This window comes from Salmo salar, chromosome 12 (assembly GCF_965601325.2).
Source record: "Salmo salar chromosome 12, fSalSal1, whole genome shotgun sequence".
Lineage (NCBI taxonomy): Eukaryota > Metazoa > Chordata > Actinopteri > Salmoniformes > Salmonidae > Salmo > Salmo salar.
In genome coordinates, this window is record NC_138302.1 from 33,708,776 (window position 1) to 33,727,538 (window position 18,763).

The window sequence follows — 18,763 nt, forward strand, 5'->3', positions numbered from 1 at the left end:
ACCTCCTACTGTATCTGCAGAGGAATAACTCCAGTGGTATTTAGCAGTGTGTGCGCTCCCCTGTGTGCTGTGTTGACAGGATGGTAACGTTTCACCATGGCGACCAGTCTCTTGTCACCAAGCTTGTCATTCTAGCCAGCGTTGGTGACAGTCAGGGACTCATTTGGACAGGTTCCCATGGTGATAACAAAGACACGAACACACATGTGCACCTACATCAACATTCCAAGCTGTACAGTAAGGTGAGAAGTACCTGTGAGTGAAAAGGGAACACACACACACACGCATGTGCGCACACACACACACACACACACACACACACACACACACACACCTGCCTACCTATCTGACTCAGCAGTTGCAGGGATGTTGGGATTAAACGGCCTATTAATAGTGTCAGGGACAAGAGAACAGCATTTGGCAGCAGATCCATAATGCATCACCTATGTGGCTATGTAACCTCTTCATATTACAACAGGATGTCAACACATAACCTCATCCAGAGGCCCTGTTGGTACTTACTCCTAGCAGCATACAGGTCCTCTGTGGTTATGAGAGGACTTAATAAGCATTGTTCTTACTACCATGGCTACCTAATCATCCACAGCCTCCATTTGATTCATAGAACACTCTCTTCTCCACTGTAACTCATGACCAGGTCGTTGCTGCAACTTGGGTAAAATAAGGGTTAAATGTACCAGGTTATGATATATTTGACCATGTCATAGAACAGGGGTGTGAAACTCATTCCACAGAAGGCTGAGTGTCTGTGGGTTTTTTAGGTTTAAGACCTAGACAACCAGATGAGGGGAGTTCCTTACTAATTAGTGACCTTAATTCTTCAATCAAGTACAAGGGTGGAGGGAAAATCCACAGACACTCGGCCCTCCGTGGAATGAGTTTGACACGTGGGTCATATAGGGTTAAGTAATAGCAATGTTAACGACAGTTCAATGTCACTGCACTCAACCAGGTTTGGAAAAGTCATAATAACAAGCATCCTTTCACTGATCTGAATGTGAATCTGCATGAGTTAAAAGACTTGGTTAAACGAATGTAGTGGAAAAATAGCTGGGGCAAGATACCAAAACCATGCAGGTGGCAGCGGTTCTTAGATACATATCTCTTGGTGATTTATGGATCCAAGAGGCTCTCCATCATGACATGGCTGTGGAGGAGAAACCTGAGGAATCCACAATTAGCAACACTTCTCCAAGCCAGAGATGAGATGCGCACAGAACTTGTACAATTCACATTCCTGGCGGTGCTCCTGTGGATCCAAAACCGTCCGATACCCATGCTTCAGAGCATTCGTGACAGGCGCGCAGAGTTTCACGTCTCCGGTGCTGATAGAATTCCATGAGAATGGCCATGTCGAGATGCCTGGGTCACATTCACTGTCTCCTCACTCTAACAAGACAGGGGAGGATGGCATTCATTGACATCCGGGATCATGAAGGGACAGAAAGCATCCATCCCTTCTTTGTGCCTTTCCCTGTAATAGTTCATTAGGTTGCCAAGGGCCTGGCATTCAGGGGCCTATGAAAAGTTTTCCATAAGGGAAGTTGTCAATATAGGCTCCTGTGGGGCACATCATGGTAGTAGCATTGATTGCCAGTGAAAATACTGGATGATAAACAGGAAGATGATTCATCTTGAGACTTTTTCTAGTCCAGAAACTCAAGCAGAAGTTCCATATGTAACTGGTATACGTGTCTAATCAGAGATTAATGAGAAAGTGCGTACGCATCCCATAGTGGCTTACGCTAGTACTGTATCAGTGGTCTAATCCCCATCTGCTAATCCAGCAAGGTGTTAGCAGGGTTCTAGGAAAGACATACGGGCAGCGGACTGGAACAGGCTAACAGGCTAACAGGCTAACGCTAACGCTACGCTAACTTGGCCCCTCCGGATTGTGGGACAGGGAGCCCCCATGAGCTGTTCATGCTAACCAGGCCTGCCTGCTGGGTGCGTGGGCCAGGTTGATCATGTGCACCACGATCCTGATCATCTCGACCCTGTCAGTCATTCTGCGCAGACGATTCAACAACCAAGTCAAACCGTGAGTACATCCAAGCCTAACCACCGATACACGATTCATCCCTTTACATTTCCTGCTTGCCAGTGTCTGGCGTAGAGAAAGTCAACTGGTCTAGGCGGAGAGCTCCAATCCCTATCATGCTCTGGTTGGGGGCTCTAAGTTTGATGTCTGAGGGCTCTAGTCTTGTTTGATGGCTTTATTCTTGTGTGGGATTTGCAATGAGAAAGAGTCAGTTTTTCCAGCACTTGGGCTCTTCAGTTCAAATCATTTATTCGAATCATTTGTCATCTCCACTCTCTATCTCTATTATGTGTGATGAGTATAATGTCAGTACGGTGTACACCAGATGTATTTGTTCTCGTTCCCCCCAGCCTTAAGGCCCTCCCTGTCCTTGAATGTCATCTCACTGTGACTCTCAGAGTCTGGGAAAAGAGGCAATTAAGTGGTGTGAAAAACACCAGGGGTCGAGGGTTGAATTGATTCAAGGTGATTTTGTGCTGCGAAGCTGGCGTCGTTAGTGTGAAGTGTGCTCAGTTAGTTCCCTGCTGAATGTTATGTTGAAGGACAGCTCTTGGAACAACCATTCTGGGAAAAACCAGAGGTTTCTAGTAAATATTAATTGTTAACGTCATGGTGGCCATAAAACTCAAGATCATGGGGAGGAAATCAATTGTGGTACTACAGCATGATACCTAAATAACAGATGATCTCTTCGTGCAAAGCTGAGAGAGGAAGGAAAGCTCAGTATGTGAGGTTATTTTGTTTTGAGGAATGAAAAAACACCACTATGATGGATGGATTGTTTATAGAGGCTTGGGTGTGGTAGTTTGGATGTCAAGCTAATGCCAAATACCAGCCTGTACCCGGTGTGCCAACCTCCCAGTCAACTCTGAACTCAAAGCAAGTTGGGCTATAAGATTGTTTACAAGAAGAACGACCCAAGCTTCCATCGCCTCACGTGTTGTTTTGTACCATTATGACTCATGGATTACTGTCAAGCCATTAAAATCCAACCTTAAAGCGCTTGTCAAGATAATCCTTGAGATAATCTTTCTCTGCTCACATTTGTCTAACTCTGCGAAACAAGATCGGGTTGAAAAGTTTGAGTTGAAAAGTTGAGGGTAGACATTATGGCGTTATTAGAGTTAAAGCCAGTTTGCCAGGGAGGAGATGGGACAGCCTGTTCTTTCGCCATAAGATTCACAACCAATGTGAGCATTCTATTGTGTGATCAATTTGACTGGGTGGGACAGTGCTACTGTAGTGTTTCACCATCAGCTCTGACAGTCATAGTCTTAGATTGGCCTGATACACTATTGGGTAGCACTTTATTTGAATAGGCCATCTGTAGATGCTCTACAGACTATTTGCAGACTCTCAGTAATATTTGAAATAACTATCTACTAACCCTAGCCCTAGACCTACCCCTAGCCTTAACCCTTATCCAGGCTGTATCACATCCGGCCGTGATTGTGAGTCCCATAGGGCGGCGCACAATTGGCCCAGCGTTGTCCGGGGCAGGCCGTCATTGTAAATAAGAATTTGTTCTTAACTGACTTGCCGAGTTAAATAAAGGTTAAATAAAAAAATTCAACAAATGAAGTTATTCTAACCTTAAACTTAACCTTTACGCTGACCCTAGCCCTAACCCTTACCTAAACCGTAACCTTAGCAAGCAGTTGCTTATCAACAGATGGTTTGTTGACAGTATGATCATCTGTAGAACATCTACAGATGGACTATCCAGACAATCCAAATAAAGCGTGACACACTACTGTCCTTGGAGAGCCTTGTTGCTGGAGAGGTGAGTAGAGAGAGAGGCCACTGAGGACATTCTCCTGACAGTCCTTCCCACAAGCACGTACTTACACAGGCAACATTACAGACACTCCTCAGCCACCCACAGTATTACTCTCACACAACCAGTCCAAAGAAATAACACACTTTTAGTAACAGCAATATATATATGATGACCAGATACACTTGATTTAAAAAAAATAAAAAATTAAATGACGATCTACCAAAAATGCAAAAGGCCTCCTGCGAGGACGGGGGCTGGGATTCAAAAGAAATGAAATGTAATGAAATAAAAATGTTGTGAAATGTGTTGTTTTACAGGGTCAGCCGTAGTAGTATGACACCCCTGGAGCAAATTTGGGTTAAGTGTCTTGCTCAAGGGCACATCAACAGATTTGACACCTTATGGGCTCAGGTACTTCAACCAGCAACCTTTCAGTTACAGGCCCAACACTCTAACCGCTAGACAACCTTCCGAACTGCCACCCAGTTTACTATGTAAGAGCATGAGCATTCCCTCATCAGCTCAGCACATGGAGATGCCACAGGGCTTGGCGTGGCAGGAGTGGGTTGAGTATGTTCAAACATCTCCCGTGGGACTGAGACCCTGTTTACCCCTGGAGCTGATTAACACTCTCTCTATGAACCTCTGACCTGCCGTACGATCTCTGGAGGCTTGTTCTAAATCACGTAAAACACACACGCGTGCACACATACACAGGCATTACAAGCACAAACAGACTGCTTGACAGATCTGCTCGGGTAGTAATTCTCTCCTCTGTATATTGAACACTGACTACATTACAAGCGTCAAACATTTTCTATGCAGATTGTGGAACACTCCTACCCACCAACCTGGAAACAGTGACACATCACTTTGCATTGAACCAAACTGACTGTGCAGGCCCTTGTGCTTGAGCAGCTGAAAGGAGAATCCCCCTCAAAAAACAACAAAGCAACCAAAAATCATGTCCTCAGAGTAATCTGTCTCTCTCTTTCTGGCAGGAAGTCACCGAGTCACTGAGGTAATGGTGACAGCCCATGCCAAAAAGGCGAGCAGTCACCATACTTACACTTAGAAATCCCAGAGGTATTCAGCTGTGGGAGTTTATCTGTCACACTCTCCTCTCACCTGCTGTCCATCCACCTCCCCACCCCTGCTTTCCTCTTCTCTCCTCCTTCCATCCATCCTTTCAGCCATCCAGACGAGCTGGGGGAGAAAGAGATGGTGTACGTGCAGAGAGAACTGCAGCCCGTGGAGAAGTGAGGCTCCCCGCGCTGTCAGGCATCAGTTCCAGGTACACTACTACAGTAAAGTTGGATGTACTCCAGACCGACATAGCCTTCTAAAACACACGCCTGTCATCCTCTTCGGCCTCTAACGGAGTTCACCTGCAATTTGTGGGGTAAACAATACAGTTTGTTGTGTCTGTAGTAAAGTTGTAGTTCAATTGATGCTGTGGGAAAGCAGCCCTACAACAAAGACCATGCAGCAGAGTAGACATACTGTACAGAACCAGTCAAAAGTTCGGATACACCTACTCATTCCAGGGTTTTTCTTTATTTTTACTATTTTCTACATTGTATAATAATAGTGAAGACATCCAAACTATGAAATAACACATATTGAATCATGTAGTAACTAAAAAAAAATTCAACAACTCAAAATAGATTTTTGATTTTAGATTTTTCAAATTAGCCACCCTTTGCCATTATGACAGCTTTGCACACTCTTGGCATTCTCTTAACTAGCATCACCTGGAATGCTTTTCTAACAGTCTTGAAGGAGTTCCCACATATGCTGAGCACTTGTTGGCTACTTTACCTTCACTCTGCAGTCCAACTCATCCCAAACCATCTCAATTGGGTTGAGGTTGGGTGTTTGTGGAGACCAGGTCATCTGATGCAACACTCCATCACTCTCCTTCTTGGTCAAATAGCCCTTACACAGCCTGGAGGTGTGTTGGGTCATTGTCCTGTTGAAAAACAAATGATAGTCCCACTAAGCCCAAACCAGATGGGATGGCGTATCGCTGCAGAATGCTGTGGTAGCCATGCTGGTTAAGTGTGCCTTGAATTTGCAAATAAATATCAGAAAGTGTAACCAGCTAAGCACCCCCACAACATCACACCTCCTCCTCCATGCTTCACGGTGGGAACTACATATGCGGAGATCATCCGTTCAGCTACACTGCGTCTGACAAAGATCTCAAATTTGGACGTGTTTCTTGGACCAAGGAAGTCTCTTCTTCTTATTGGTGTCCTTTAGTAGTGGTTTCTTTGCAGCAATTCAACCATGAAGACCTGATTCACGCAGTCTCCTCTGAACAGGTGATGTTGAGATGTGTCTGTTATTTGGGCTGCAATTTCTGAGGTTGGTAACTCTAATGAACTTATCCTCTGCAGCAGAGGTAACTCTGGGTCTTCCTTTCCTGTGGTGGTCATCATGAGAGCCAGTTTCATCATAGTGCTTGATGGTTTTTGCGACTGCACTTGAAAAAAACGTTGAAGTTCTTACATTTTTCTGCATTGACTGACCTTCATGTCTTCAAGTAATGATGTAGTCATTTCTCTTAGCTTATTTGAGCTGTTCTTACCCATATATGGACTTGGTCTTTTACCAAATAGGGCTATCTTCTGTATACCACCACTTCTTTGTTACTACACAACTGATTGGCTCAAATGCATTAAGAAGGAAAGAAATTCCACAAATGAACTTTTATCAAGGCACACCTGTTAAATTAAATGCATTCCAGGTGACTACCTCATGAAGCTGGTTGAGAGAATGCCAAGAGTGTGCAAAGCTGTCATCAAGACAAAGGGTGGCTACTTTGAAGAATCTCAAATATAAAATAGATTTTGATTTGTTTAACACTTTTTTGGTTACTACATGATTCCATATGTGTTATTTCATAGTTTTGATGTTTTTGCTATTGAGTGGGTGTGTCCAGACTTTTGACTGGTACTGTAAATAAAAGGTCAAGCTCTATAGATATGGTTAAACTGACAAGTTTATCACATATCACTAGTTGCTCCAACATGTGGAGAAAGAGCGTGAGAGAGACACATGCTTGTTATGGGAACGGGTTCAGGGAAAAGTATAAGACCTGCTCCCTCTGGTTTCAATCCATTAAATTAGTCAAATTAGAATCTGGAACCGCTCTTCCCCAAATGCATGTGGCTGGCTCGTCTTTGTGTTTCCATGGTAATACCAGCGAAGCTTCCTGGATGGTAACCATCAATAACCACCCAATCAGAGTTTAGGCTTAGTGCTAGTGAGGTGCCGCAGGCTCCGGGGCCTGCATCCACAAAGAATCTGTGTAGGAGTGCTGCTAAAGGATCCGTTTTGCCCTTTAGATCATAATGCGTATGATTATACGGACAGGAGGGACCCTACTCTGAAACACTTTTTAAATACGGGCCCTGGATTACTACACAGAGACTTGGTATGACTGTAGCAGTAGATACTTTAAACAAGTGTCCAGGAGTCGAGCCAAAAGCATTTTAGTCCCAGGTGGCAGTGCATCAGGCTAGCTAGGCATGCTGAACTCTCATGGCTAACACACGTGTTTTATAGTACAGAGTGTACCTATACAAGACACTCTACTGGTTTAAACTTTCTGGTTGAAATTCCTCCTTTCTGATCCTCAGGCAGCAGCAACCAGTGGTGACCAGGCAGTATGGAAAGAAAAGGAACAGGTGAGAGACCAATTATTCTATTCTAGTCTTGTCTGATTTCTCTATATTATTCATCCATATAACCCCACTAATAGCTACAGTTTGTAATAACTACGATTCAGCGGCAGTGCTAGGACAGTAAATCCTTAAATCGGTCTTCACATCAATAACGGTTCTTTCTTTTGTCAGATCGTTTATAATGCAGGGAGAAATACAGAGATCATCTTTCCCATAGATCAACGCCCTCTCTGTTACATGGCCAGTCCAACTACACAGCTAAATGAGGTTCAAGTTGCTTTTCAGATATTTGAAGTTGACTAAGTCAGAGATGGTTTAGCCTTACAGGATCGTGACTAGGGGCAGGATGTACTGAATGGCAATGAAAGAGCCTTGCCCTAGCCAGAGGAACTCGACTCTAGCACACAGGGCAGAGTATCAATGTCTCGACTCAAGTTGCAAATACAGAAACAGTGTCAGTCACCTGAGACCAATAAGAGGGGGTGGTCTGGCCAGAAACACCCAGCTCTGTTTGGGCCAATTCCAAACACCAGTGGACTGGGACTGTCTGGGAGTCAGAAGGGAGAGAGAGGACGCTTCTTCAGCATGCCTGGAGCGGAGGATAGTGCTCGCCTGCCAGGGCACTGGAGAGACGTGAGGGAGTGGAGCATAGAGAAGAGACAGAGACACAGAGTAAGAAAGATCTCACCTGAAACTCTCTTTATCCATCTCTCACCTGCACATTCTCTCTGTGTTTTGTCATCTCACGCAAACTACCAACACTAAATTGTTGTGTGTGTCTGCTACGACCTGGGGGGATCCACAAAGGTGAACTCTCTAAGGGTTACAACTATAGCTTGGAAGGGTTTTACTCTTATGCCACCTTTACTGATGCTGTTGATCAGCCCCCGTACTGTATGCACTTCTATGTAGTTTTTGAATTTACATAGATGGATTGGATGGAGTGTGTGTATGTGACTGTGTGATGAGGCAACTTAGAAATGTCAATTCATCAAGACTTGAGACTTCTGGGTCACAAGAACCAAGGGTACACAGTTCCTGGGGAGAAAACCAGCATGCTGCTAAATGTTTTATGCAAATGCGAGGCGGAAAACTGCTCCCTTTGCAAAACTAGGTTTAGTGTGAGAAAATGTGGCATAAAGAGATTCTGCTTTGCAACAACGTCTCGCTCTCTTTGAATGATTAATGTCCTTGCGTGTCAACTGCTTATCATCCCCTTGTCTGTCTGATCTCTCTTTTTCCTCTCTACCTCTCTCTCTTTCACAGATGTGGGTCCAGGATGTAGAAAATGTCCTCAGTTCAATGGCTAGGCAACTGGTGAGTCGATCCAAGTCTCTGTGTGATTGTATGATTACCACTACTTTAGCGGACATCTGTGTTGTTTGAAGTTGAATTCTGGAACGTGTTTCAAGGGACAAGTTCGTCTTTGGCCATTCCCTGTACAGGAATATTTACACAGTGATTTATCCTGTCAGCTGATAAAGACTTTGAACCATGCGGTAAAGGAGATACGTCTACAGCCTGAAAACGCCATACTCAATAGACAAAATGGTTACAGTTTGTAATAGTATCCGAAAATGTGTTTTGCAGGATGGTCTCGTAGCTTTTAACCTGTGTCACACCATTGTTGCAGTAGCATTAGTAGGTTCGCTAGTCAGCAGCTAACTTACAAACTAACTGCCTCTCTCTTCCCCCTCCCAGTGTGCTTCCCTGGATAAATATCCTCGCCACGAGCTTGGGGATGGCTCAAAACACTTCTCCCCTTCCTTCCAAGACTGGTTTCCCTCCCGTCATCCAGCCCTTACTTACAGACAGTTATAGGTCCTCTGCACCCACAGACTGAAGAGCTAAGCCATGGACCACATTGCTCAGCAGCTAAAATGGACAATAGCAGCATGAAGCCTTCCTCATTGATTGATTTGAAATGTTTATTGGTGTGAATCATCTAGAAACCACCACAGGTAGTGCTGCCACAGAGGAGGAGTCAAAGATCTTCAGTTATATACCAGAGACGCCAAAGCTCATGAAAATACATTTCTAACCTTGTCCGACTCTCCCCATTTTAGGGTATGCATTGAAAGCAAAGAGGAACAAAGGTGATGCAACCATTCCAAAGCATGATGTCTACTCCTCTATGATAAGTTGCTGTTTGACATTCTGGAGAGGTGTAATCATATAAAGACACAGATGTCCTCCAAGAGTTACACTCTAATAAAGGATGATGGAAAGTCAAACAGAGACCAGAGTTTACAGTCTGACCTTCTCTGGTCCAAGAGGCTGGAGACCACACCACCCTCCCGTCAATTAAATAAACAAGTGATTTGTCTGAGCTACTCTCTGTTGTATCTTTGTCTGAAAATGTTGGTAGAGTTCGAAATCTGGCAGTGGAAACAGAACACACAACATATCAGTAGGTGCACCTGCAGACCACTTGACTAAGTATCCATTTGATAGGTTATTGATTCTATTGGAGGCTCTGTGGCTTAGGAGGGAAATGGGACTGTGTGGTTGGTAGTTGAATGATTTCTTGGAAGCAGATATGATTTGGTGTCTATATATAGGGTCTCAACAGACGGAGCAGTGCGACCTGTACTGTGTCAGCTGACTTCCTGGTCCCTAGTCTCCTCGGCCCCCAAATGAGATCGAAGACGCCATGCTTCCTGGCTGATTAAATAAATGATTGAATCCTTGTTGTTGCTGTTGATTTTCTCCTGTTGTCCTGGGGATTTCGTTGGCTTGTTTGTTTTCGTACGTCAGGGTCACAAAGGGAAAGCAAGTTTTTTTTACGAAAAAGTAAAAAATGCATTGCCATAAAGGGAATTGGGCGGCATTGGATCCACTCTATTAAAGGGACATTTTCACAATCATCTCCAGTAAGTCGGACCCCAGTAAGACTAGCTGTCACCATTGACGTCGGCTAATGGGGATTCTAATAAATAAAAAATCTAAGCGCCACCCCAACATTAACATATGTGAAACTGACTGGCATCTATGTTTTGTAGTAAAGAAGATGGTGGAAAGTAAGTGTTTCCAATGACATCATCAACCACTTAGTAGACAATTACTAGGCAGTTATTAGGTAATGCCTATTCATAATTGGTTAAAATCACACTAGCTTCTGTCCTCCTCTGGGTACATTGACTTCAATACAAAACCTAGGAGGCTCATGGTTCTCACCCCCTTCCATAGACTTACACAGTAATTATGACAACGTCCGAAGTACGTCCCAAAACTTATCAGAGCTCTTGCAGCATGAAGTGATGTTGTCCATCCAATCAACAGATCAGGGAATGAATCTAGTACTGAAAGCATAAGCTACAGCTAGCTAGCACTGCAGTGCATAAAATGTGGTGAGTAGTTGACTCAAAGAGAGAGAAAGACAATAGTTGAACAAATTACTTTCTTTCTAAATTAAGGAGAAGCTAGAGAGAGAGAGAGAGAGAGAGAGAGAGAGAGATCGCTATATTTGGTTGTATTTTTTTTTATTTTCACTGAGCTAGCAAATGCAGCTAGCTAGTTTGGACTACTCAAACACCCGGGTAAAAGAGAGAGGAATGCTATGTTAGCTAGCTGGCTGTGGCTATCCCACACTGGAACTCTTCCAAGTCAAGGAAACTTTTGGTTTTATTAATTTATTACTGCTAAACTGCTTTCTGACTGTACACTGTACTGCATGATTGTAGCGGGTTTACTAACCCGTTAGTTTTAGTAGTTCTAGTTGACTATGACATGACAACGATGTAGGCTATATGTAGCAGTTAGGGTCCTGATATGAAGGTTCGGCTTGGACGTTTTTTTTCTCGCCTGGTCACAGACAGTTGATGTGTTGTGCACTGAAGTCCACAAGAGAAGGGAAAATGTGAGAGGAGGAGAGCGCATAGATAGATAGCTGCAAAAAGGAATTATATATACAACGAGCAAAGTGATCATGCTGTTTTTATGTGGCTGCTATGAAAGTGAACTGTGTTAGATTGTGATCTGGGGTGTATTCATTCCGCCGATTCTGTTGATAAACGTTTCTTAAACAGAAGCAAATGGAACGAAACGGGGATAAACATACCTGAATTTGTCCAATGGAAACTCTCATTTGCAACTGTTGGACTAATGATTACACCCTAGATCAGGTAGATGCAGGCAAGAGTGTGCAAGGCGGTACTGAATGTGTCACTGTCTGTCACCTTGATTACTCAAAATTCTCTCAAACTGTGCATCTACGTTTTAAACTTGTTGTAGCAACCTCATGATGGGTACAGGGAAAATTAGAGTATCACGTAGTACTGACTGGACCAACTACCAACTCCCAACCGTACATGGCACAATGTCAGCCGCACCCAGCAGAAAATAATGGGATAATATGTACACTGTGCATCTCCCGCCCGCCTGCCAAGCCGACACTCTAAATCCGCTTCTGTAATCAAGAGGATGCAGGACAAGCCTATCAGGCGGAGAGTGGCGATAGCACTGGATGGCGCGTATCTCTATCTCGTTGCCGGCCCGATGCTCCCCAGTGTCTCAAATTAAGAGGTGAAAGTGAGGAGCTTTTGTGCAGTGAGTGGAGCAGCGCGGAGCAGAGCGGAGGCTCCTGTGGGTAATGAGCATAGCCTTCCTGCTCTTCTCTCTCTGGCTGGCAGACCTGGAGAGATAATTTAATGGCCAGAACTGAGGACAGGGCCATGCTGCTCTAATGGAACCTGATAGAGAGGGGCCAGAGAGATAGTTAGGGCCTATTATACTGTAAACTGGGTTATTCGAGGCCTGAATGCTGATCGGTATATCAGACCAATACCATGGGTATGACAAAACATTTATTTTTACTGCTCTAATTACATTGGTAACCAGTTTATAATAACAATAAGGCACCTCGGGGGTTTGTGATATATGGCCAATATATCACGGCTAAGGGCTGTGTCCAGGCACTCCGCATTGCGTCGTGCGTAAGAACAGCCCTTAGCCATGGTATATTGGCCATATACCAAACCCCCTCATGCCTCATTGCTTAAATAGAGTCTGCACAGCAATGCTCAAATCAATGTATGCCCAGGTACTGGAGCCCATTGCTGGTCACACGTCTCATTAGCCTAATATTTGCGCGGGTCTAAGCCCAAACATGGATAAACACAAACCGTGATGGAGACAGAGAGTTAGGTAGAGACTGGGGGAAAGAGAGAGATAGGGATGAACTGATTGACCGGTAGGAGTTTGAAGTTCCCCAGAGAACTGTCTCACCATGCACAATATCTAGTTGCTTTTTAACATGAATAAGGCAAGTGCAGAGCACATGGAGGCACTGGCACACATCCCTCAGCCTCCTACTCATCCCCATTTCCTCCGGTCCTCCCAGCCCCCGGGTTCCTCTCCTCTACTCCCTCTCCACCCATCTATCCCCCATTGCTCCTGTCCTTGTAACCCACATGTTTTTCTGCCCTACCCTCCCTCCCTCCCTCCAGAGGGATTAAGGCCTGTGGATAACCCATCTCCTGAGGTAATCCTCACAGAGGTGAGCAGCATAATGAACACTGGCTGATACAGCAGCAGCAGCCTCCCGCAGCGTCCCTCAAACAACTGACAAGAGGCTCCGCAGTCAATTACATCAGGCTTGAGGGCATTCAAATCCCTCAGCCTCCTTCCACTCCGGAGGGGTCAACGGGTCAGGTGTGAGGGACTCCTCCTCCTCCTATCCACCGTAGTTAGGTATCCTTTCAAGATGGCTTTTCTTCATTCTCTCAGTCGTAGTCGCCACTTCAGGCACGAGGCAACACTCGGGCGCCGAGGAGCTGCATCTAATTGGCCTTGCATTAGCATAGAGAAATGACCCTCTGTGTTTGGCGGCGGAGGGGTTGAAGAAGCCTAGCGAACAACAAATGTTGAGTAAAAGTCTACAAGTACTTGGTTTTAAATATACTATATAAGTATCAAAAGTAAATGTAATTGCTAAAATATACATAAGTAAATGCTATAAAATATTTCAAATTCCTTATATTGAGCAAACCAGACAGCGTGATTTTATTGTTTTTAATTTATTTACGGATAGCTAGGGGCACACTCCAACACACATATTTACAAACGAAGCATTTGTGTTTAGTGAGTCCGCCAGATCAGAGGCAGTAGGGATGACAACATGTTCTCTTGATAAGTGTGTGAATATGACCATTTTCCTGTCCTGCAGGAGTATTTTTGGGTGTCAGGAAAAATGTATGGGTGTAGAAAGTACATATTTTTAGGAATGTAGTGGGAAAAAGGTAAATGTTGTCAAAAATATAAACAGTAAAGTACAGACACCCCTTAATTACTTAACACCACTGAACATTGCAAGAATATTTCAGTGTCTCGTTTTCTGAGGGTTAGTTCTCCAGACACATTTCATGGGAACATTGCCGGAACATTCAGGTGTCCAGTTTTCGGGTGGGGGGGGGGGGGGGGGGGGTTAGGAGAATATTCCATCAACATCACTCCAAATATACACAGAACATGGTTGCAATGTTCTCGGAATATAAGATAATAATGTTCTAGACACGTTTGATGTTTTCAACTTACAAATTTGACAAACTTTAACATACATGATTCCATTGCATTGTCTGTGTCAGCTATCAGTTCATCTGACTATTTTCTCATCATTCATTTAATTCACTTATTACAGACATTTTACATATACAGTACTAGTCAAAAGTTTAGACACACCTACTCATTCAAGGGTTTTTCTTTATTTGTACTATTTTCTATATTGTAGAATAATAGTGAAGGCATCAAAACTATGAAATAACACATATGGAATCATGTAGTAACCAAAAAAGTGTTCAAACAAAGATTCTTCAAAGAAGCCACGCTTTGCCTTGATGACAGCTTTGCAGACAATTGGCATTCTGTTTTTTTATGAATACGATTTTCATCATATCCCCCATTTGCACAAAATACTTGTCAGCTTGCAATACAATATTTCAACCACTCGCAGATGTGTGTATGCACGGTCTAGAATTTGTGGAGAGGTGAGCACATTCTCACATCAAGTACATGTTTATAAATTTCAACTTTTGCGTGAAAAATGGCGCACAGACATTTTGGGGTTATATTTTGTACTTAAGCACGGTTTATAAATGAGGCCCCAGGGTAGTGCCCACATAAATAATTTGGCATGGACCTGTGCCATGTCACGTTCTGACCATTAAAGGGGTTCTTTGTTATTGTAGTTTGGTCAGGACGTGGCAGGGGGTGTTTGTTTTATGTGGTTCGGGGTTTGTTGGGCTATGTTACTATGTAAGAGGGGTGTTTGTTTAGAGTGTTTCGGGGTTTGTTGGGCTATGTTCTTGTTAGTTTATTTCTATATTAGTTCTAGTCTTTCTATGTCTATGTTTAGTTAATGGGGTTGACCTTCAATTGGAAGCAGCTGCTCCTCGTTGCTTCTAATTGAAGATCTTATTTAAGAGGGGTGTTTTTTCTATGGGATTTGTGGGTAGTTGTCTCCTGTTTTGTGTCTGTGCACCTGACAGGAATGTTTAGTGTCGGTTGTTGTTTTGTATACTTGTTTCTTTAGTTTTTCCTTCTTTTAATAAAAATAAGGAAGATGAGTATACACGTTCCCGCTGCACCTTGGTCCAATCCTTACGACGCCCATTACATGCCAACGGTCCATGCAACGGTACCGGACGGCAGGAAGGCTCAGGGTAAGCAGAGGTCAAAGGTACAGGTCAGTAGGCAGGCAGAGTGGTCAGGCAGGCGGGCTCGGAGCCAGGACAAGCAAGGATCAAAACCAGGAGGGCGAGAAAAGAGACTGGGGGAAAAAGCAGTAGCTGAGAAACAAAAAGCAGTAGCTGAGAAACAAAAAGCAGGAGCTGAGAAACAAAAAGCAGGAGCTGAGAAACAAAAAAAGCAGGTTGACTTGACAAACAAGACGAACTGGCAACAGACGAACAGAGAACACAGGTATAAATACACAGGGGATAATGGGGAAGACGGGCGACACCTGGAGGGGGGTGGAGACAATCACAAAGATCAGGGTCTGATCAGGGTCTGACAATAATGAATAAGGTTTAAAGTGTATTTTTTTACATGTTTTATTCAATGCTTTTCTATGGGCTGTAGTCGTAAAGGCCAAATTCAATATTTTATCAAATATTTTTGTATATTTTTTTTATACCTAAATGGGTCCCAGCTCCTGAGGGTTGAAGTACAAATGGAGAATAGAGAGGCTTAGCCAGGTAAAACATAATGAGCACTTGACATCTCTGCACCTTGGTAACCAGATAATACTCCTGAGTTATTTATCCAAAATCCAAATCAATGAAATTGCTTCAGACCAATGTGGTCTGTTGTGGTTGAGCATGGAGTGCAAGTCTTCAGGGAGTGCCTATTGTGCTGTGGCTACTGTAGCTACATCTCAGGAGTTGATTGGTGATTAAGGCCAAGGTTATCTGAGGGGAATGCATCTGCAGAGTCGTGACTGACAGAGAAAATAGAGCAGGTCATAAGAATGGTCCACTCATAAGACTTTGCGATAAAGTAAAAGGGGTTTGGACCTCCTGAAAAAGACTGTATGCGAGGCTGCGTCCCCCTTGGAGGGCAGCCTGGTATCAGAGCAATACAAAATATACTTTACATATTTATGAGCACCTCCAAGACATATGGTACCTACTAATTTACTTCAGACAGAAACGAAAGTGGGGAGGATGGGTGGGCGTAATCTGAGACAATCCAAAGGTTGCATGTTCAAATCGGGAACAACTGTAGCATTTTAGTTAACCCTTGGATTGAGAGTTACCTATCTAAAAGAATAGAGGGTTTTCTTTAATGGAAGCCTCTCTAATGCAAATTCGATTGAGTGTGGTGAACAGCAGGGCTATTTTTGTTTTCTGTTTTTAATAATGACCTTCAACTGACCTTGAATAAAGTCTGTGTGTCTATGTACACTGAGGACTTAACAGTTTACACATCAGCTACATGTTTTGTTTCCTGTTTGGACCCAGCTAATTGGGAATCCTAATGAAATACAAAAAAAATACTAAATACTCAACTTAACCCAATTCACCTATGTAAATTCACCTAACCTTTTAGTTCTGCTAACCTTTGTTGTTAGTTCCCCTAACCGCCAACGTAAATTCACCCCATAATTCTCCTTTGTTGTTATGCGCAACAAGCAACCTGGTCTTAGATAAAGACGTGCAATACTATAAATCCTCCAAGAGGTATGCTATTGTAAGACCCGCTATTCCATTCATAATGTAACCTAATGTAGCGTAGCATATATCATACTATAGAGTGTCACGGATTTACGTACAGAATGATATGAATTGCCCTGAGACCACATTGCGGAAGCGCATAGGCTAGAAAGCTCACAGCTGGAGTGTTGAGGTAAAAAAAAAAGACTCAAGAGTTGTCATTTACAGCCCACTCAGAGAACTCATTTTGTGTCAATGAGGAATTCACATCTTCACGTCTTCCCCCCCCCAATTTGATATCAAAAGCGTCTTTGTGGAGAAACCGATCAGATTCTGGGATCTATATGGTCGCAAGCTGGGGAAACCGGCATGTTTCCAGAAATGTACACACACAAGCGCATGCACCTACAGACACATGCGCGCACACACACACCATAAAACACATTACATAACATATACATTTTGATATTCCCTTCCCTATAAACCTTGAAAGCATAAATACATTAACAAAGAAACACTCACTATCCGAGCGGGAATGCATTACATTGGCATCTATCCTTCTTTTCAGCGTGAATGGGGGGGGGGGAACACAGTAGCTTTTAGTTGCACATCATGTGGTACAAGACTTGCATGCGAATGAGATCATCTCGTCTCTCCTCCGGGCCCAGGTATTTACTGAGACCCATCATTTCCATCTGCATAAACTCATTCAAACCTCCCTCCCACAACAGGCTAGCTAGAGAAATGTGCCAATGCCTGGAGCACCAGCCCAGCCAACTACTGCCTCCCATTATGGATTTCCAAAGCATGACAACATGGACTCTGATTTTCAAACAAGGAGGTGGTCAGATTGAGGGAACACTCACCTTGAGTTCAGTTTGCTCCCTGGGTGCAAAATTGTGTTGTAGCTCTAAAATTGTGTTGTGGCAATTCAGAAAACAAAAATGACAGTCTTTCATTTGGCAACGCATTATGGCAACATTAGCTTTGGCCTGTTCTCTGATCCAATCCAACACTGCCATCTGTTGGTGAATAGTAAACTATACTGTTCCTCAAAGCACCATTAAACTATTGTATGTAGAGCCATGTGATACTGATGATATCAGTTATGGACTTTAGAGTGGCAAACTTTCACTTCCCTCAGTAAAATGCTTTCTATTCAGTATCGTATGGGCCTTGGTGTTCAATATCTCAGTGAGTGTGAACAAAGTATTCGGTGCAATGCGTGTGTGTGTGTGTGTGAGTGAAAGGGTTGAGTTAACTGTCTGTTTCAGATGTCCACAGAGTTCTCAACAAACAGAGAGGAGATTAGAAGAATGAAGTGTCAAATATGGTAACAAGCACAGTACATGGCTATAATCTGTGCTTTGAAATGGATTGTGAAGATCCAAATGGAATAGGAATGTGACGCAACTTTCGAAGACATCTCCACAGATACAGTAGACTAGCCTCCCTCACGTTTAGAACAAGCTATAATAAACTTGTATAACGTTTTCAGGTAAAAATGTGGCAATTGTTTTCCTATTTGAATTGAACAGAAACCATATTAGTCCTATTCACAAACGAGTAGGGGCCTACAGTCGTCATGAAAGTGGTGACAGATTTACGTCATAATGGCCAAGGTTCTAATTCCTAATTCTATGGGCCAAGGTTATACATTGAACCACTTAGCTAAACACACACACACACACACACACACACACACACACACACACACACACACACACCCCTTCCGACTCTCAGGAGAGCTGGAGAGAGGAGAAGGGAGATCTTGAGAGGCGGATCAGAGAGGTCGAGAGAGAGACGGCCGGCTATAAATTCTTTGATGTTCTCCTGGAGGACATGAAGAAAAAGCCAGAACTCAAGCTGAACACTCTCCAGGAGACCCTCCGGGCCTTAGAAAAGAAAATCTCCATGCTGCCATGGCCAAGGAGAAGAAGTGTCTGGCCAGTCAGAGACGAGCGGAACGAGAAACAAACACTCCCCAATCAGGTCGTAAGAGCCATACAGTCCAAAACAGAAAAAATGGTCGCTAAGCTCAAGCAGCAAGAGAGCGAGAGAAGGGACTTGAACACAGAAA

The 18,763-nt window shown here is 43.6% G+C and overlaps 1 long non-coding RNA gene across 2 annotated transcripts; it reads left to right on the forward strand.

Moving 5' to 3' along the window:
• Positions 1-1,813: 1,813 nt before the first annotated feature.
• Positions 1,814-10,224, forward strand: LOC145859435 (uncharacterized). Of its 2 annotated transcripts, none has more exons than XR_014379682.1 (6): positions 1,814-2,062; positions 5,036-5,244; positions 7,490-7,537; positions 7,706-8,206; positions 8,801-8,851; positions 9,236-10,224. It is a non-coding gene; the product is annotated as an uncharacterized LOC145859435 (long non-coding RNA). The 2 variants fall into 2 exon arrangements; XR_014379681.1 differs by having other exon boundaries at positions 5,036-5,136.
• The last annotated feature ends 8,539 nt before the right edge of the window (positions 10,225-18,763 follow it).